At 44.6% G+C, this 21,876-nt stretch overlaps 1 protein-coding gene across 2 annotated transcripts in view; it reads right to left on the bottom strand.

The window, feature by feature from the left end:
• Positions 1-21,876, bottom strand: part of LOC106752109 (RNA binding protein fox-1 homolog 2-like) — a 370,278-nt gene that overhangs the window by 206,695 nt on the left and 141,707 nt on the right. The window lies entirely within an intron of this gene.

Here is a 21,876-nt window from a genome sequence, read left to right on the forward strand (position 1 = left end):
TACCTGGTGTGTACACTCGATATATATATATAAAATATATACATATATATATATATATGTGTGTGTGTGTGTGTGTGTGTATACACGCCACCCGACAATCAACCTGCGCGAGGGCGACCCGCGAGGGACGCGACCCCTCTTCGGATCACCATAGAAACCAAGAGATGGGACGAGAGGGTGCAAATGCTATAGCGCTTAGAATAACGCGCCCGAAGACCCTTCAGATGGAAAGGGGATTCTCGCGACGTGATAGCGGAGAGCCTCGCTAGAAATATAGAGATATCCTCATATACACGGGATATATTTGCCATCGGCGACTATAAAAGCGTATATCACGCTATCGACGTGGAAAACGTCGAATAAATATAGTTTATCGTAACTCGGAGTAATAAGCAACGTGCGCGGAATATGTTACGCTTCTGCAGGAATAAAGAATAAAAAGAGACGACGTCGACAACGACGAGAGCCTCGTGGAGGTTCGATGAGTTCGCTGAGAGAGCGGAAACGAAAGGATCATGGCGGAGGATCGAGAACCCTTGCGAACTCTTAACCCGCTAGTTAGCAATTGAATTCTAATTAAACCGAGTACATTTTTAAGAGGTACGGGACCGTAAACGCGAGAAGCGAGAGAATTAGAACAGTAGATAAGTAGAAAGGATGAGCGTTCCGCGCGAATACTTCCTAATTAATAAAGGAAATTATTTTACTCCGAATTATTTTCGTTCGTTCCCGAGGAAACGGCATGTAATGACGTAAATTTTAATTCTTCATTGTGTGTATACAACATAATTATAAACAATTTCGGAGAATAAATCTCTCCCTCCCACCTCCTCTTCCTCTCTCTTTCTCTCTTTCCAAAGACCTCGCAGTCCACCGCAAGACCCGGCGAAACATTTTGTCAAATTTTGCCGAATTCAATTCGACGCTTATTCGCTCAACGAGACGACCGAGCGAACGGCAATTCTCGAACGGACGTTTCTCTCGTCGCGCTCGTGCGTGGATTCCGCGGCCGATGAGTCTGTTCTCGCGTTTCTTCGCCATCGGACTATCCGCGTGGAGAGGTCCCTCGAAACGCGGCGCGCGTCGCGATCCCGTCGGATCGACGGTGTCGTCGTAAAATCGCGGCTCGCCGACCCATTCTCTCCTCACCGCTGCAGCAGCGGCGGTAGCTGCAGTTTCAAGTGCACTCGGGGTAGCCACGCGCGTATTTTTAGAACCCTCCACGCGCGTTGTGGCTGGAGCGCACATGCGCTCGGCGAACGACGCCATTCAGAGTCCTGGTATGCCGGCACCTCGCCGGCTTACACGCTCCTGACACTATAAATGTTTTATGCTCGACCTCACCGTCGACGACGACTATCACGACGACAACGAGGGACGGAAGAGAGTAAGAGAGAGAAAGAAAGAGATAGAGGCCCCGAGAGAGAACAAGGCGGGGACGGGAAGAGCAGGCGGAGGGATCGAGGAGGATAAATTTATCGAGTCTTAGAGAACAAAGTATCGCCGGGATGCGGGAGCGCGTGGAAGCTATGAATATGCGCCGAGAAATCCGCGTATATTAAATGTGTGTGTGTGTGTGTGTGTGTGTGTGTGTTGGGAAACGCACGTGACATTAGTCGTCGGAAATAATTATCCCGGTAACTAAAACAATATGTACGGCACGAACAATGTCAGCTCCTAATAATTAACATAATAGAAATCTCACGGCGACGGCAGCAGAGGCATTAGTACGCCGCGGGCGCTGTGGAATTGCTCGCGCTCTTGCAAGTACCGAATTTAATGATTAAACAACACTGTGTGTCCGGTGTAATTCGGTGAATTGTTCGGCTAGCGGTTCGGCTAGTTTAACTGGCGCAGCCGCGTATCTATCGATGATGCGTTGTTATCTGCGACAGCTAGCTCGTTATTAATCACGCGTTGGCCGTTGACGAACGATTTCGTTTTTGCCCCTCCCCCCTCCCACTCCTTTTCCATTCATCATTCATCCTCGCAAAAAAGGAAAAAGAAAGACTCAGCGAAAGATCGTAATGCGTTTTACTAAACAATAAAAAATTGTATGTTACGTATGTAAATATTTTTCAATTAATACAAGAAATTACTTTCTTTCGGATTATTCTCGTCCGTTCCCAGAGAAACAGCGCGTAATGGCGTAAATCTGAATTTTCGTACTCGCTATATATAGCATGATTATAAACAATTTCAGAGGGTGTGTCTCTCTCTTTTTCCAGACACCTCGCAAGTCCACTGGTTTCAACGATCCATCTAACTTGTCGTGTTACTTTAACATAAGGAATATATGTTAAAAAGCACACAAATATATTAAACTAACATATTCACCGTGTTAACATTATTCACTTTGTTAAAATAACATAAAAATTTGAGCGGGTAGTTTTTGACGCAAAATTTTTTTGCTACATATGCGCTTGGTCCGATTTAAAAATACTTTTTGCGAAGGGAGAAAACTAAAGAGGAAGAGGGAGAGGTGGAAGAGGAGAGTCGCATTACATCGCCGCGGTGATATCTCGGTTTATAGGTCGCCTTCGATTTTCCGAACTTTCTACCCCTTTTTTACGGCACACCGGAGCCCACGGATCCCGGAGATGACGAAGGGGGAACGGAGACGCGTCCTATAAGCCGGACGACAGGGGGATGACGCAGCGGGAGAGATCCGATCGGGCGGGCAAAAAGAGGAGCTACGAATTGCGTTGGTCGCGGCGCTCGCTCCGCGAGAACGCGCCTTCTCTTTCTCGCGGATTTACCCTCCCTTACACGTGTATCCTTTAATTCCGACGGAGGACGGTTTCTCGAGTATTGATGTCACGCAAACACCCTTCTAATGGAGGAAAATGAGAGAGGCGTGCGATCGTTTCGGGGGTGATTACCGGATCCCGACGGACGGCGGATCCCACACCGGTGACATCCGTCAACGGACTCGTCGATGGAGCGGAAAAATCGCGGATACCGTTTTAATCGGACAGGTTTCGGAGTGATTGCCCGTAGATCGCTCCGTATCGACTGCCGGAGGATTTCGCAAAGCGGACACGAGTCCGTTGAAAATACCCGACGAGCGATTCGAGAGGCGGATGCGCGCCAATGCGTTGACGTTAACGTGAGAATAACATGTGTTTGAAAATTTGCCGAGTTACTCTAATTGGCGCATTTCACCTTTGTTCTCGCAATTGATAAACAAGTGAATTGGTTAAAAAAACTCGAGTTAAAAAATTAATCAAGTGTCGGAATATTTGTAAAGATACCTTCGCGCTGACGTGTCTCGTTGTATCGACTCGCGTCTGCCAGTTGAATCACGTTGCAAATTTTTGATACTGCGGGAGAAATTTTTTCACCGTGGAACGCTGATCGCATTTGTCGAGAACACGAATGCTTTTCTTTAAGAAGTATGCTTGTGAAAATGCAGAAGGGAGGGGTAAATATCGACGATATTTTGGTTTCTCGAGACAGATTCGTCGGTTATTTTAGAGTTACAGTTCGCGTCTGTAGTATTAAAAAACAAAAACACGCGGAAGCCAATTCAGATACGTACTTCGCGCATTTCTCCCCAGAGTCCCGTGCGGTTGTAAATAACCATGGAAAAACAATGTTAGAGCGTGCCAACGTCGAAGGGAGTTGACGTTACAAGGAGAAATTGCCGGCAGATACGCGCGTCTGTAGGATCAATCGTTTAGATCCATCAACCGTACTCGATATCACGAGCAAGATCGTCCTAAGGATCGGCACCACATCCTGTACCTCTGGTAACTGCCTACGCCCGACGAGGGAGAATCTCAAAGAGGCGTTTCCATGACGACTATGAGAGATAGAGAGCAAAAGCGAGAGCGAAAGAGAGTGGCGCTGAGAGCGTAGTGGTAAGCATAAGCGATTCTCGCTGTAACGTCGCGATAATCTCGCGTTGATAGACGGAAAACAGATTTCAAAACATTGTCTCGTTGCGATCCGCAGAACGTAAAAAGGAAAAAAAATAGAATGCGGAAGAAAGAGAAAAAGATAGGGGGGGGGGGNGAAAACGCAAACGCAGAAGAGAAAGAACAAACGCACCGTTTACACGGGTTATCCAGCGCGCTTTAATTCCCTTACATTCGTCGTCTCCGTGCCCCGATTAGAATCGAAGCGCGTTACGCAACATGGGAGTGACATTTATCGTAAACTGAGATAAACAAGTTCAAAGCTCCTATTCGTATAATGAGAAATGTCATTTCCATATTGCGTAACAGGCGTCGGGCAGGATTCAAGAGAGATGCCGCCCACGTGCCCATGAATTTGCTCGTCCGTTTCCGATCAATACGTGTCCGACCGACCGACTGTTAGTCCACTTCTCTAATCGATACTGATCAACAGCGATAATGAACTATCACTAGCCGATGTACGCTATCGATTTTATGTGCAAAATTAATTTACGTAATAATTACGCGAGCGCGCGACATTCACAGATAATGCGCGATCGGCATCGGTTCTAATGATCGCGCGCGAAATTTTCCTTCGAGCTGACGAGACGAAATCCGCGAACGCGTTCACCGTTGCTCGCGACGCCTTTTCAAAGGCTCTTAAAAAATTACTACTCGCCCGTTAACGATTTAGCTGTGGTCGTTTGCGCGCACGCGTGCGAGCGAACGACGCGCGCCCCGTTTTTAAAGGATCGTTACATAATTGCGGCGGGAGAGTTTTTCTTCCCTTAATAGGCTGTCGGCTTAATATAAATGCGCGCGGTATCATGATTTTAAAAGCTCTTTAAAGGATCATAAACGTCTTGAGAATTCAATTCGCGGCGTAGTTTGCGGTACGCTCCTCCCCTCGTTGTTCGTTAATAATTAGGATGCGATTTTATCGAAATGTACACGTCGCTCGAGAATAATTAGAAGGTCACGGTGAATAAATAGTTCCCTTAGGGATATAGGAATAATTTATTTGCTCAAGCCAAGTAAAAACAGCTCAAATATCAATATGTCTACTCATAGGATTAACTCATTAGCGGCCGGTGTTCCATTTTATGGGACGATTCTATTTTAATCAATAGAACCACTTGATTAATATATATAATTTTATCCATTTTGTATTTAACACACTCAATTATATCTCTATGCTTTCAATAAATAAATCATTCTAATGTTAATCGGTGATTTTCAAAGGAAATGTACAGACTATTATTTCAACTAAAAAATGTTTGTTAAATTTAATTATGATTTTATAGGTTAAAATAGAACAAATATTTAATATTTGAAATGTTTATCCTCCGGTTGATAAAATAATTTAAAAAGTGACGATCTATTCGATTCGAGGGGTGCGTTTTGACAAAATAGATGAAATATTTTAGGAGGAAATGCTCGAATAATCGGAAAATAATTTAATCCTGAACATGTTTCCAAGATTATATTTGCGGAGGAGATCTAAAGTTAGGACCATCGGAAAATATCGCTGCGCAAATATGTATGACGTTTTCGCACCTGAACTGTTTTACCCGCATGTCGCGAAGAGTGCCAAAGTTGCAGCAGTGCGAATAATTAATTTTTAGTAAGAGCTCTAAAATGATCCCGTGTTCGATGAGATGCGGTACTCTCCATTTAAATCAGGATTTTCTATCCAACTCGCACGGTAATAATTAAATTGATAGCGAGGTAAAAGACAAAATGACACGTGCGTTAATATTTCAAAACGCACGATATGACGTTCCAAGCGTAAATAGAACAAATCATATCGCGAGATGACTGTCTAGATTCATTGATCTAAATCAATTTCCACGTGATCGCTAGAGCTTCAAACCGTATCAGACATGTCGAAAAGACAGGACAGTTAGATCCGTAATAACAGTCGTTAATTGAAACTTATCTTACGTGTGATATTCAGATTTGGATTTAGAACTAAATCTGAGGCTTACAGTTGAATCATAAGACATATGTGTCATTATAATACTTGAGACTTCATAATATTTGGACTTCATATGTCATCCAGAATGGTTTCTATGTCACTCATATGTTGAATTTTATCATATCACAAACAACAGATTTAACTGTATTAATTAAATATTTATTCCGTAGAACTGTTAATTCTTTCTCTTTCACACCATAGATCCACTTAATGATTCTATTAGTACTTTATAAGACATTATTTGAGTATGTGTCCTTTTCTTGAAGCGACTAAATATAAATCGATTGATTTGTAAGAAATCGATTGTCACATTTAAGTAAGCTGCTTCCAATCCGCGACATATAAACAATTTTTACTTCTGTAAATGAGAAAATAAAGCATATTTGGAACCGGTTCAACTGAAAAATTCACGTCTAACTCTAGATTCAAATCTGTACACTTCACTCAAGATAAGTTATATTTAGATAAGTAACATTTACTATCGCAAGCCTAAATCCGAAGACAGTCGATAGACAAATTTGCAATTGACATTGCGCGAGGAGTTCGGTGCGCTCGTACTCGACTCGAACAGCTGTCTCAAACGAGCCTGCCGCGTCGATTTTTCCGCGGAAAACGACTCTCAAAGCCCGAGAAAACGCTCGATCTTGTCGCGCGCGAAACGCGCTCAATGCCATCTCCGTCCTCTCCCCTGCTCCTTTACCCCTGTAATGCCTGTCGTAAGCCTTTTGAAGTTTTTCGAAGTTAGTTTGGGCAGTTTTACAACTGCTTCCGATATATCACGACGACCTTAAGGCTACAAACGCCGGCCAGATTAACGAGGACAGCTCGACGGTGAGCGAACACGCGATGCACGCCACGAACGTTTTATCTCGCGCGAGGGGCGGACACGCTCACGTTCTCTTTTTCCTCTTAAAGCACATATTATGCGGTGAAATACGATGGCGAGCGTGTGGCTTGCAGCTTCTATCGATAATAACGCGGAAAGTTCGTAATGTCGATAATGATATTCTTTTTTTTTTCGAATTTCCTGTATTTAACTATGTACGCGTGAGTAGCAGATGCGGCTTCTCTCTTTATCACTCTCCTGTTCTCTCTCGCGCGCTCAAGAGGGCGAGCGTATATTCGATACTTGATATTATTAAATTAGATTAGATTAAATTGGGTGACGGAGTGCGTAATTATATATAAGAGCGGTAAGAGTCGTCGGCGGCGGTAACTGCGCAGATGGAACATTTGTCATGCTTAAGAGTACCGGCAGGCCATAAAATTCCTCTAAGCTCATCGCTAATTACGCGAGAGTGCCTTAATCCTCTCGAGGATGCCCCCTTCCATAGCTCTTATTCTTCCTTCATCTCGTTATTTGTAACATACAAATTAATGAATAAAGAAAGATCACTCGCGTGTTTCAAGCGCCGGTGAAATTCGTCGAAGCGCGATAAATTCGCGGCCTCGCGTATTCGTTACGTGTTTCACTTCGGGAGCGACGGGGCAACGCTAAGAATAACGAGGAACGCGACTTTTTGCAAATCATGAGGAACAAGTGCAACGACGCTTTGATGAATTGGTCCCCGTTAAGGTCGCGCGCGGCATGTTCCGCGGAATAGACTACGACGAACGAAATGAAAAAAATCCAAGATGAGAAGGGGAGAAGGAGCAGCGACCGGGCGGCAAAAAGAGCAGCACGAATTTTGAGCTGTCTGCGTTCCGGGGCGAACGACTCGGAAATAAGAAACGTAACAAATTTATCTCGAGCGGCACCGAGACCTAGAGTGTTTCGTTGCTACGATCTGGAGGAGTGCTTCTTCCTTTCGTCAAAGGATCGATTAATTTCAAAATCACATCGCGTGTCGTAATGGCCACGCAAGACGCGCGTTTTCAACGATCGCTCTTCTCGTTATCTCGTCCCATGAGGATAAAACTCGCGATTCGAGCGGTCTGCCGTGAGCTAATATCGCAAGGATAAAAGACACGAGGGGAAACGTGAAGGCGAGTCGACAGGTGTGTGCGCAGTTAAAAGTAAAAGTTTTTGGCCAAACTTGTGAATCTTGATAAAAATTATTTTTTATGCGCAGAGAATATCTTTCAAGGGGAAAAGTAGTTATTTGTAAGTGATTCAACGTTTTTATCTCACTTTCTTTTCAGATAAATTCAAGATAAGTCGATTTTCTTATGAATAGTTTTTTTTCTTAATAGTGCATCATTTTTCCTTCTTCTTGAATACGAAAGTTTTATGCATCATTTAGTCAAGCATTTTTATTTTCTAATTCTCTTCAAACCTCAGAGTCCAATAGGTCACATCATAAAGGTAAAAAGAGGGTCAATTATAGTCAGATCTTTATGTAAGATCGCTTTAAGCTCATCTTCAGATGTTTCATAGTCAATGAAGTGAGCTGTACAGCATCTGAACTTAGGACGGTCTTTGATATAAGACCCGACTATGAATACCAGTCTTTATAGACCACTGTGATATGGTTTAGACGAGAATGCGACGGCGCACTCGGCGCGCCAACGCGACCGCTTGCGTTGCATTGCTCGGTAGGAACACGCGTGTCACCTGCTTTACGTCAGTCGTGAATCGCGTCATGAGCGTGTGTGTATTTCTCCTTGCCAGATACGTGTACACATGGCGTCCGGTAGCCCGGCGACCAGATTAGGGAGAGACTTTAACACGCGTGTAAACACGGCGTCGCGTTTAAACGCGAGCGAACGAGCGCGCGCGCGCGCGCCGGATTTCTCTGGTGTAAACGGCGAAAAGGCGGAGCGAAACCGTACGAAGTATCCGCGCCGTTCTTGCAAACGTTTCGCGAAACGGCTGGAAGGAGAGCAAGAGAGATACAGGCAGGTAGAGGGGACAAAGAGGCAAAGATACATTTGCATAAAGACTCAGTTCGCAGGGACGCGCGACAGGTCGCGAAAGCGCCGCAGGCCTCGATAAGCGCGTAATCAGCGCTGATATTAATTAGACGCACGGTCCTTCCGTATACCAGAGCTATCGTGTGCCTCCCGTACATTTTTCTCAACGGATACGAATCTCCTTCCGACGCGGATGATAACCGTCCGACTGACGCGCGCGTAGAAACAGCTCAGACTCGGCGCGTTAACATCGGTGGAGACAGGTACATAATAGTCTCGTTGGTGATAAATTATCAACGATGCCCGATAGGTCGATGTAAATAATGAAATCAAACGGTAAATTGAAATAACGATAACGACATTTCTCTCAAAGGGACTAAACACGGATGTCTTGGCAATTTTTAAGGAAATGCCATACTTGAAAACTATCGGCAAATACTAGCTTCTTTCTTAACCAAGTTTACATCATATTGGCTGCACAGAATTACATATAACTGCTTTAATGAAGTACGCGCGAAAATGAATTTGAGCATTGTTCAATATGTTGTTAATGAATAAATGTTACAAATATGAGAACGAAAACAATTTTGACATCTCTAGCTGTCAGTTAATATAAACATTCATCTGATACAGAAATCCTGTAGCTTGTGCGAATGTGTGTCTACCCACCCAATCAAGAAAATGGCGAAGAACATTTTTGTATCTTTTCAATTAAGTTAAGAGCTCTGAAAGGGTACGAAAATTTGCAGAAACGAAATATTTTTATACGTCCTGATTAAATTAAGATATGATCAAATAGAGTAGCGCACATTCATCGCAATTATATTTATATCACGCCTATATTTACGAGAACTACAAAAAGTGTAGCGTGATCGCGTGTCAGTATTTATATAACACAACATTATGACGATTGCCTCTACGTTATCGACGTTTATCAAATTTGTCGTCGATTTTGGCATTCCCTTTTAACACACAATGTTCTTCGACAAACCCATGGGAATCCGTGTGTCCGTTTTCAGCGAGAAGGTTCGCGCGCGGCGGTCGATCGATAAATTTCATTTTCACGCAAATTAAATTACGTCGATACATGCAAATGCGGTCTCGCGTGAAAAATACAGGCCGACAGATAAATCTTCGTTTTTCAACGCGGGGAGGAGGAGAGACGCGGGCGCTGCCGCTTCGGCAGAAATGTCGCGTCATGCTGAATCGCCGTCGGACGCGACGTCGTAAATTGAAAGGTCGAAGTGAATTAAAACGCTTCATAATGGAAACAGAACGCCATAGGATACCGAATTAATATATTCTGTCAATATTAACCTACTATTGACGTATGCTATAATTACAAAGTCAAATGTTGCATCCGTCAGCGCCTCCATCCACCCGCCAGCCAACCAACCTCTCTCCTTCCCTCCCGCCCGGCCTGCCTCTCGCAAACGCGACAGTATTATCGAACAAAAGGCATGAAAATTCTGGCGTGCCGCAGGATCGTCCTGTAATCCTTCCTTCGGCGCGCAAGCGCATGCTCGATTCTCGTCCGCCGGTGGGCTCTTTGATAAGAGTAATTATTTTCGAAGCGCGTGCGGATCCTGCGAGAACGCGAAAACATCCCCCTGCGCCCGGGCAAGATCGGATTACAGGGCCGTATCCTGGCACGGATTCAATTTTCCAGCTAAATATACGCGCCGGCGGGCGCGCACATTCGGCCGAATCGGTTGTTTCGATCGCGGGAGCTCCGGCCGCGCCTCGGCAACAACACGACCATGGAGTCTCGGCTCCCCGAGAGCTAAAATCAATTGTACGCGCGCGCGTGCGAACCGAGCGAAGAACAATCGGGCGCGCTCGCCGAAAATAGACTCTCCCCGTCCCCTCTCGATCGTCGAGCGGGAAAGAGCGGAAACGCCGCTTAGCGGGCGAATCAATCGGAATGCGAATCGTCGGGATCGCGTGAGATTAATCAAAAATATGCAATGAAAGGGACAATTTGCGTGGGGACAAACAAGCCCGGAAAATGAAGGCGGGAGAGATTTAACCCTTTAAACAAAGCGGATTTCCAACATGTCCAAAAAAGTGAAGCTGGATTCGTCCCCGTGTTCTGTTTTGTTCACCTTTCATGTAATCAATATACAAAATAGATCGAAGAGGTAAATAACAACGTGAAACATTCCTTAAGAAGAAAAGCGCGTGGTACATTGTAAAGTAAACGAAGCCGGGAACAATCCGACCCCACCTTACCGTTAGAGGGTTAAGCGAGTACGCGAATTTCTCGAGAGAAATGAAATATAAATTACCGATTCGTTTCGCGATCGACTGGACGCGTAAACGAATAAGGAAAATTTATCTCACATGCGGAGTCTCTTTGTCTTTCTGTTATTTCAGAAAGCCAGGATCTCCCTGAATTCCATCCCCATTTCGGTTCCATTGAATCATCGAGTCTTGAATTTAGCGCCGATTTACAGAGGCGATTGTGTCGCTCAACGATTATTATATTCATCGGTCGGCCAACCTCTTCGAGAAGCAATCGGACGGAATGAATGAAACAGTCTCGCGCCATGCTCGACAGGCTTTCCGAGCGCGACTGTTTTGCAAAATCAAGCCGACCCCGTCGCGATTACAGTCGATAACGCGGCTGCACCCGGGGAGCCGTTCATCAGCCCTCGCGCGCAGGGTTGCAGCGGCGGGAGAGCGCGCGTTCTCTCGTATAATTTCCATTTGTTAGCCGCTCGCCTTCCGCGCCGCTGATCGTCCCCCGAAATAAGCGCGACCGCGGCCGCTTCCGAACGATTTCCGGTGCGGCCGCCTCGCTAAATAATCCCCGACGGAATCGATACGTCCGCGGAGCCGGATTCGCGTCGCGCGATTACTCCACCACCGCCGCCCCGCCGTGCGTTACGCGTCGTTCAAGCAGCGTGACTTGTTCGCTCGATTCTACGAATCTCTCTCGCTCTCCGTCATTCCGCGTCATCTCGTCATCTTCCCGCTCGTTCCGTCGCACCGAATCGACCGCTATCAACGTGGAGTCGAGTTACTGCGCGAGCAGAAACCCGTTAAGAGAACAGGGAGCTGCGTTATCGATATACGAGCGCGGGAGAGGTAGAGAGAGTGAGTGAGGGAGGGAGGGAGAGAGAGAGAGACACAGGTTTATCGACGACAGCGCGTATCGATCGAGCCGCGGCGCGTTTTCAACGTAGACGCCGGATGGCGTCGAGTGTCCGCTCGCTCGCCTGCCGCCACCTGACAAGAGACGATCGAAGGTGCATCGATGCACGAGAAGGGATGCAGTTGACGATCGACCATTTCGAAATGTCGAAGTGGCACGACCTGACACGACTCGTCGGATACGCGTTAATGCCGCGTGACTCGCTTGCTTGTACTCGCAACGAACGAACGATATCATGACGCGAGCTTTGTAGATCCACCTTCCGTCTCTGCGCGAAGTAACAGGTCCGTTCTTTACAGCTGCACCGTGTTACACTGACTGCACTTAAAACCAAGTAGATACATGGTGTGTTCGTATATTCATTGCCAGTGCTAAAAGTCTATAATATACGTAACATGAACTGTTGCCTTTCAGTACTGGCAGTTAATATACGAACACTCCTATATTTGTCGCTTGATGGAACAGGGGAGAGAATAGAAAGATTACGAGATCGTTTGGAAGTGCAGTTGGAAAGAACAGACCTATAGAGGCTATGTAGTGCAAGCGATCCCAGACAACATAACGTCTAAAATTGGAACATAAGACGTCCTAAAGACGCTTGTGAATAAGATATCTAACAGACGTCTTAAAGGCGTCTTTCAGATATTTTATGCCCCGTTTTATGCTGATTTTAGACGTTACGTTGTCTGGGATGTCTCCCGAATATCACAGAAAAATTGGAGGATCGAGGGTAACGGTGGTATCAACGCTCGATACCTGTGCCCCTCTCCCCTTCCCCAAACGTATCCTTAAACATAAGATAAATCTTTGGACCAAACAATCTCCCTGCAATTCGTTCAAGTCTCGTCGTTCAATCGCAAATTCGCACACTGAGACACGAGCTCAATAATAACCTAACCAAACTTAAACCCACGGCTCAATATCGATGTCGATAATGAGATGCCAATTACATGTGTACGCAAGTCCCGTATTAGAATTGGTTAATTTTCGTATCTTTCCCTTCCCCCTCTCTGTCCCCTTTGCCCGACACTATGTCGAATAATTGCAGGTCGAACGATGAATGTGAATTATGTTTACAGCGACATGTAGGAGTAATCTTCGCGGCTGATCGTCTCTCGTTACGATCGTAATGATACCACAATCATTTAGCGCGATTAATTCGTGGAATATTCATAGACGTGGTACGTACGAGCTGTTCGCTTCGAACATGGCATCAAACAAATCCAACGAATCTCGAGACGAATCTGCTCGAGTTCGGAGACGGTTCAATTTTTTCGCAGGACTTTGGGATTTGGCGAAAGTTCTCGCCACCTCGAGTTAATAATTCATGAAGGACACATTAAATACGCTCGCAAGGGTCTCAAAATACCGATCGGATCTAAGTGTCTCGTAACGAACGTTTTCGTTCGACATGATTCAACGATCGCCGGCGACTTTGCGCTCTCGGCGAAGGAACATAAGGTCGATTGTCGCGTGCACACGCGACTCGATTCGTCGTCGACGTGAAAGGCAAATCGTTATGAGAGCCCAGACAGACTAATTATCGCGAGACATACCCAAATCTCCAGATTCAGCTGCTCCCACTCGTGATTCAGCGAGTAGTTGATCGTCATATTTCGCAGACGGACGTTCCTGAGAGCATCGTCGAGCGATTTTCGGTCCAACGGACCGATGCCGCGTCGCGTTCTTCGCATGGCCGCGAACGATTAACATAATTTCGAAATTATTTTCGCGCTTTGGTAGACCGAGCCGCGGCGCCGCCTGCCGGCCGCGTCGGAAAGCCGCGCAAGTACGATCGGTATTACAGAGGTCTACCCGCCGGTGGAGTGAGACGCATCGACGCGGAAGTTGATCTCTGACGTGAACACGTGAACGACGCTGTTAGTCTTTTTCTTCGACGAGTTGCTCCGACAATGAAATTTGCAATTAAAATAGTTTACGTTGCAAATTAACATTGCGAATGATATTTATACTCAAAAACGGCACGATAAATTTAAAATGCTTTGACGAAAATGAAATTACACAAGCGTCAACACGTCATATATTATTTTATTATATAATTATATTATTATTATATAATTATATTATTGTTAAATTAAATTATATTATTTATTATATAATTTATCTCAAAATTCGTCAAATTACATTAACGCTACTTTTAGATCAACAGTTCGTATTTTATGGTAAATATCCCGCAGAAAATATTTTCTCAGCCAATATTCCGCAAAATTATATATTCCGCATTAATAACATTAATGATTGTCCGATCGACCGTAACGAGAGATTAGTTGCGAATTTACTTTCGTCTGTCACATTTCACATCACGATGAAATACAAAGTGCAGCATAGGAATAAGATTGTCGCAGATTCTTGTACGATTATCGGAATTCATTTAGATCGAAGGTAAACTAGAAGAAGAAACGCGACTGGGAGCGCGTCAATAACGGATCGCACGTACGTATAAAAAGATATTTTACATAGTCGGCAAGAAGATGCAGATCAATCTTGATATCGCCCGTTTTGCGTTCGCTATTAGCATATTCGTCCTTCTCCCCTTCGCCGCTTGATTGAACTCAATTAAGTCGTGGAAAAACATACACCATTGATTCGTATAAACGTCGCATATATAGACCGATGGTCTAAATAATTCCGCAGGGATCTTTATCCTCTTACGTTTCGCATGCTACCGTAGTGCGATGTATACCTTAATTACATTTCCGATAACTCGATTAATACTACCGTCACCTCTCTCTCTCTCTCTCTCTCTCTCTCTCTCTCTCTCTTCCTTACTCTAATTACATTCTTAATTACATTCGACCATCACATGTCTGTATTTTCGATAGTGCATTCGCCTAGTGTACAAAATACTCGTTCCACTTTATCGTAACATCGTCGCGTTTTGCGAAAAGCAATAGCACGGTTCGCGCTTCTCGGTCAATAACGAGGACCACTCATTTCCAGCTTCTCTGTTCCTCCGTTATTAATTCAGACAGTGGCGGAAAAGCAAATACTTTCGAATTATTCATAATCTCGGGGAGCATTCGCGCGGGTAAAGCATAATGGATCCCGGCGAATAAAAGCTCTTACGGTCTCGTTGATTCTCCATCGGAACACCTGCGAGTGCTTGCTGCAAATTAAAATCATGAGAGAGAAAGAGAGAGAGAGAGAGAGAGAGAGATACACCGGGATCACCGTCGACGTGCGCGAATGTAACCTCGGGATTTCCTCGTCCCGGAATTTCCGACGACGAATGGTGGAGCTGCATACGCGATTACGCGTTCTATTTTTTCACGAGATGCTCGACACGTACCTGCAGTATTTAATTCCATTTCCGGGATGCATAATTGAATAACATACTGTACCGAATATCGTTGTTATTTTGCCCGACGAATTAACGAGTCATTCGTAAAATATACCGGACTTTGTTTTCGGTTAATAACGAATACGGAAGGGGAGTGGGAAAATGAACGCTCTGGAGCGTTTTATTCAACTAGCGCCGACAGCGACACCGATGTATTCTCAAGGATCCTAATTATCACGTCTTACGTCATATCAATTATCGTCGCGAACGTTACAGCCGGTTAATACGTCGCGTGCGAGCGCATTCGTACGCGCCGCTTTGTGCAGGAATTTCAATTTTCGCACATGAAAAGGAAGCCGCTCGCCGACGCACCAGCGACAGATATAGAAGAGAGACCTATTACGCGCTTCCTGTAACTGACGTTCCGTCTCCTTTCGCCAAAGGGCTAATTTGCAAGGCAAGGGATTTAATTAGCGAATGTGCAAAGGCAGAGACCGTGCGCGCCCGCCCGCTAATATCGCGGTGATACGACTCTTTTTAATTGTCTGATTAATTTAGCGTGCGCTTGACGTAGGTCTCTGCTCGCCGCCGCATTTTCTCACAAAAGGCGGAATCGAAATTTCGGATCCCCAAAAAGGGTACGGCGAAAATTTCAACGGCCACCGGCGCTACGACGTTTCGTCTCTCGCATTCTCTCTCCCCTGTCTCTCCGTCGTCGAAGGATCAAATTCGCAAGGGAGCTAATTAGCGAACAAGTGATCGCGCTCGCGATCTAACGCTAACAACGACGTGACACGCGTCGCCCTTCTCAATCGTCCGATAATTCAATGTACGTTCCACGCTCCGATCCCTTTATGCTAAATTCGAAAAGAGTTTTTTCCCCAGTCGAAATTCTGGCCCTATGTTAAGTCTTTAATTCGACAACAGTTGACAATAGTAAGTGGTAAGATAGCAAAATCGATTTTATTTCACTTCTGATAATATGTTTTACTCCTATTTTGACCTGATGGTGTCTTAAATCTCCATATTCGCTGTTTTCGCATCAAAATAAATTGTTCAAGATAGCATTAAAATCGAATCTGTACACCGAAAAAGGAAAGCAGTAAAATCAACGAAATTTTGCTTAAACGAACAAAAGTTTTTCAAGCACGACGTATTTGGTACACTGAGCGAATTATACGGCTATTGTAATGAGTTATTAATTGATTCAACGATTGCGATTTGATTCAGCATCTTTATCAACGCAACGTGCTGTTACACCAACGCGTAATTCGTTAAACGGATACAATGTTTCTTGAATGAAGATTACTACCAATTGTTTTGTCGAGATTCAACTACTTTTCTCCTCACTGTAGAATTGAAAGTTCAACAGAGAAGTTAATAAGTGTCAATATCGTTCGAATAGGTTTTTCTTTATCTATAAGCTATCTAAAGGCCAAACTGCCCTTAAGAGCGTCGAAATAGTATCGAAATGTCGATTCGGATTTGCTCGACGACAAATTCCGAAATATTCGATCCAAAGATTTTTCCAGCTGCGTTCGCAAATCAGACACACCTATCAAACGATAGCACGGTATCTCGCTTCTCCTCGGATAATATGTTTGGTCCACGATACAGATTTGATTGTAGATCGACGATTCGTTTTTGCGGTCTCATTGTGCGCGTATAATTTACAACACGGGGGCGCGAAAGGAGAGGAGGGTGGGATACCGTTACGTAATAATTCTACGAGCACATTGATTTTCCCGTTGTTGTTTATAATTAACGCAGCAATTGCGACCGGTGTAATACAACGACGTAATCACGTAACGATATGAAGCGTGATCACGGGCATAGCGATATCGAATGGAACGACAACGATGGTAATCACGGTGATGCCCGTTATAATGACGAAAATGACAACGACGACGGTAACAACAACGCGCGCGCGGCGGACGTGACGTACGAAGGCAGAAATTCCAATCGGAGTCTTCGACGTTGCTTTATTAAATACTTCGCTTCATTATCGGAACCGTAAATTGCACGGGAACGTCGAACGACGCGGCGATGCAAAATTGTTATATCACGATGATCTTGCGCGCGCGTTAAACGCGAATTTATTATTTTAATTACCGCTAATGCGAACTCGCGCGCCGCACCGGTCGCAGATGTAAAGTTACGCGAGTTATTCGTAGCAATTAAACGCGGCAGGTGAAATATTTTCGTCGTCGCGCGGCTTCGCACTTTCCAGAACGCGCTTTCCCGCTCTCTCCCTTCTTCCCTTTCCCTCTCACGTCCCTCTCTCTCTCTCCCTCTGTCTTTATTTCTTATCCCTCTGATATCCGTATGCAACTGCAAGATTATTAAAACATTTCCGTTGGTAATCCGTTCCGCATCCCCGGGATGGACGGGCGCAGGTGGGATTTTCGTAGAGAAGCACTTTTCGCTTCTCCCGCGACTGGCTTTTCACGCGACTGTTCTCTTCACTCGGTCTCTCCCACACACACACACACACAAACACAAGCGCGCACACATACACTGCACATATATACACACACGCACACGCTTCTTTCCGCGTCCTCCTCCTTTTCGTCTGCCCTCTCACGTCCCCGGAATACCACGGATATCCCCGATTCTAATTCAATCGCACGATTTTCTCCCAGGAAATCCCTCCCTTCGAAATGGCTTTGCCCAATATCGCCTCACCTACGATCCCGCGAACCTCTCTCGTGTTCCCGGTGAGTTTTCAATTCTCGACCTCAGGGCCGTATCCGCCGGACTGCTGGTGGGCGATAAGATTTAGGGCCTCCCCCGACGAGGAGAAAGGAAACGACCCCGCAACGGGACGACGGGCGGCCGCGGCGGGATGAGAGAGTTCCCTCCGGTCGGTCTCGCGGGAGAATTTAGAAATTCGTATAAGACGAGATATAAAAGCCAAGTAGACGCATAAACTTAATGCAGCGGCGGGAGCTGCCGGAAGCGCGGGATTTATTTTCGCCCTCGTCCGCGCAATTATTTTCGCGCTCTCTTTCGCTCTCTCTTTCTCTCGCCAGTCGCGAGTCCGCCGTGCAGCTACGCGGGACGGCAAACACGTCTCATCGTCTTCGAGAATTCCGTTATTTGATGTACAACTTAAATCCAGAATGTCTGTCTGAAGGGCCGCCGATTCACAATTCGCTACGGAGATTCGGGACGGAATGTTATATAAAATTTCGAAACGCAAGAATCGTGCCAAGATTTATCGATATATTAAATTGTCAATGTAGTTCTCGTTGTCCGAGCATTTCCTTTCGGGAAACTCGAACCTCGGGAATGGAAGTTAATTCGGGATTTATGATTCTGTGCGAGCGGTGTATTAAAAATTCAAGCGTATAAATATACTCGCCAGGTTACACACGACTGTCTTATGAAATTGAACGTACGGAAGTCGTTCGCGCGTAATGAGTGTCATATCTTTTTCCTTTTATACGCCAAACGAGGAGAAAGAGGTGCCTGCGCCACATGATATTACGAAAAGTTTTCGCAATGTTCCTTTCTTTATTTTGCCAAGATTAAATTTGCGCTGCCAACGCAGTGGAGAGACAAAGTAAGAGAGAGAGGGAGGGAGAGAGAGAAAGAGAGAGAGACGTAAAACGAAAACAACTTCAACTTCAGCGACAACTCGGCCCCGGTCCGACAATGCTTCACTTTGAAATGTTCGCTTAACTTTCAACCCGAAAAATTCAGCGGGCGAATTAAAATTCTTCCACGCCAAAGAGTGCGGAGTGGAGAGTTATAAATTACTCTTTTCCTTTTTTCCTCCTGCCCGCTCTCCCCTTTTCTTCGACGATAAAGATGGAAGCATGCCAAACTTCCTTCGCCTCGCGGCGACGCGGCATCAATTTTCGGCGGTTTGCATTTCGCTGCAATGAACGCAGTTCGGTTCGACGATCCCTCGACGCGTTAATCGATATTCGCACTCTTCCCCTTCCTCCCCTCCTCCCTCTTCCCCTCCATCATCTCTTGCCCACCGCCTTCAGTGCAAACTGTAATTAATTATAACTTTCGGACGTGGAGCCTTTTTTTTAACGCGAGACTGTGTAAAGCGGGGTGCAGTTGTTTACACATAAATCAAGAGTAATTATAAGACGACGTGAATCGATACAACGCCGCCCCGTGGTAAAAGTCACGGCAGCGTCTGATACGGCGCGTTTTCGTCTCGAATTAAACAATCCCGTCGCGAAACACCCACTCGTTCGTCCGGAAACGAGATTATATTTCCCGTCGACAGTCGATCCTCGATCGGATAAAGAGATTAATACGATACGGTTTGTTTTCCTCCGAGCTCGCGCGACTTTGCACGCGACTTCTCGCGTCGTTCCCGTGCTATGTATTCGTTTCTGGAAAATTCGCATGGCTCTCACTGTATTTCCGCGATTCCCATCGCGTGTTACTGTCGGGTTTAAGGTCAAGCGAAGAACCGCCATTTTCCGGCGGCCCCAGCAACGGACGTAAGAGGATTAAGCCAGTTTTCTTCCCGCCGGATTTGGCGCGCCGTACAGCTGCTACTGTCAGCCACCTTCCGTTTGTTCGTGTCCTTTTATGACGCGAGCGAGCGCACGCTCGCGATAGCTGACGCAATTAGCGAGGATTTTCATCCTTCTCGACCACCTGCGAGAGCCGTTTGCGGCTCCGCCGCGAGCGATTTGCCGTTCGTTTAAAAGTCGCTCGATTCGTCCGAGCGAATGTTGTGTTTTCCCGCACGTGAGCTCCTTGAGAGAAACTCGTTCAGCTCCGAGAAGGTCGTCGATACGTCAATAACAATTTTCAGATTTGCCTTTTAAGCTTACCCTTCCATTATCTCCTATTCGCGAGAAAATTTTATAATACGACGGAATATTTCAATGTGCTAATACAAAGTTAATAATTCCAGTTTCAATGGAAGTATTTTCACGTTTCATTAATTAAAAATGAATACCGTGACTTTATTTTAATCCTATAAAATAGCGGAGATCACAAAATATAAACGCGTAAATACAGATTTAATATATGTTGTAAAATATATTACTCCAGTGGTTTTCGAATAACGAATGATCGAAAAAAAAAGACTTTCGACGCGCTAATTGGCATGATAACGAGAATGTTCCCAAGAGGAAATTTTGGTTTTATATAGATCCTGTAATATGAAGTCGAACTTGAAGGATTAAGGGAGAATCTCGAGATACAACACAAGCTATTGTCTTATCTTGATGTTAATGATTGTTTACTGCGTTTCCTCTACATTAAGACTTATGAAGAGAAATTTATTTAATAATTATTTAACATTCGATTATATCAATATTCTGCCTACGTATTTTATCTTTATGTTTAATTTCAATAATCAGCATATTAATTTTATGTAACTTACTTGTATGCAGATAGAATATGTGATAATCAAATGTTAAATAATCTAATAAAGATTAATTGGTAAATGGATAAAAGGAATAATACATTTTTATTTTCATCACTCTCTCTATCTTTTTTGACTTTGGGAACTCTTGATGAACTCTTAAAAGAGCTCATTCGGAGGAACATAATTAGATTCGTACTCATAGCTTGACACGATTGTTAAGTACAGGTATATACATGTTTAAATTGACGAATCGGAGATTAATAAAGTTATATTTGTAATGGTAACGGGCCATATAGATACCGGCCTAATTTCGACTCGGATGTTCCTTTATTTTCGGTTTTTCAAATGTCTGTTGAAAACGGAAACCTACTGTATAATAAATGATTTGACAGACCTGGAAATGTATGATGTATCGCTGCCCGTGTCCTCCGTTCCGGCTTTCCGATCCAACGTCCTGTTCCTAGCTGCTCCGTGATTCCAGACACTCACTCACTCACACACACTCACTGGCACCAACACTCGCGTAGGTGCGATTCCATCGGGAAAACTATCCTATCTTAAATAACGCGATGCCGACGAGTTCGATTACGAGTACGATTTAATATTTCGGTAGCCAAAATATTTTCATCATTCGATAAAAATGGTAACTTAACGTATCGATTCATGTACGCGTCGCTCATCAGCTCAAGACGTAATGACTCGGTCATGGACAAGTACGTGGTGTGCAAGAATACTAAAACAATCGGCAAAGTCATCTCCCCCCAATCGCCAACCGTTGTCGCTCGCCGATCAATGACGAGCACAATCGATAGCCGAGAAACCATAAGGATCAACTTGCTCGAATAATTCCCGACATTCGAAATGCCAAATATTGAATAAATCTTAAATAAGTTCTTCTTTAGATGTAAGCCTCAATATAGAGACTCAACATGAATGAATGAAGCGTGATACAATATTAAATAGCTCTTAAATAAATCCTTCTTTAATATCCCCAACAACTGACAACAAATTGATATTATAAATAACTACTTGTAGCACGAAAAATAATAGTCTATTTAGTGTTAGTCTATTTAGTGCATCGAGACTTTCCATTGATCCTTCAAATTCGATGGAATTTGCAGAGTTAAATGTAGAATCCAAATTTCGACTCGAGTTGCTTCGGCGAATTGCGAAGTGACAAAATCGAATTGTTCATTTTGCACGTGAGAATCCGTCGTGCATCGAATCTCAGATTTTACCATCACGACAGTAACTCGCGATGCGAATGTTAAAGACGAATAAAATATTTATTAAATATATATCGTGCTGAGATTTTTGAGCTACATGTGCATTCGACAT

Source organism: Dinoponera quadriceps, unplaced genomic scaffold, assembly GCF_001313825.1.
Source record: "Dinoponera quadriceps isolate SergipeBrazil2010 unplaced genomic scaffold, ASM131382v1 scaffold96, whole genome shotgun sequence".
NCBI lineage: Eukaryota > Metazoa > Arthropoda > Insecta > Hymenoptera > Formicidae > Dinoponera > Dinoponera quadriceps.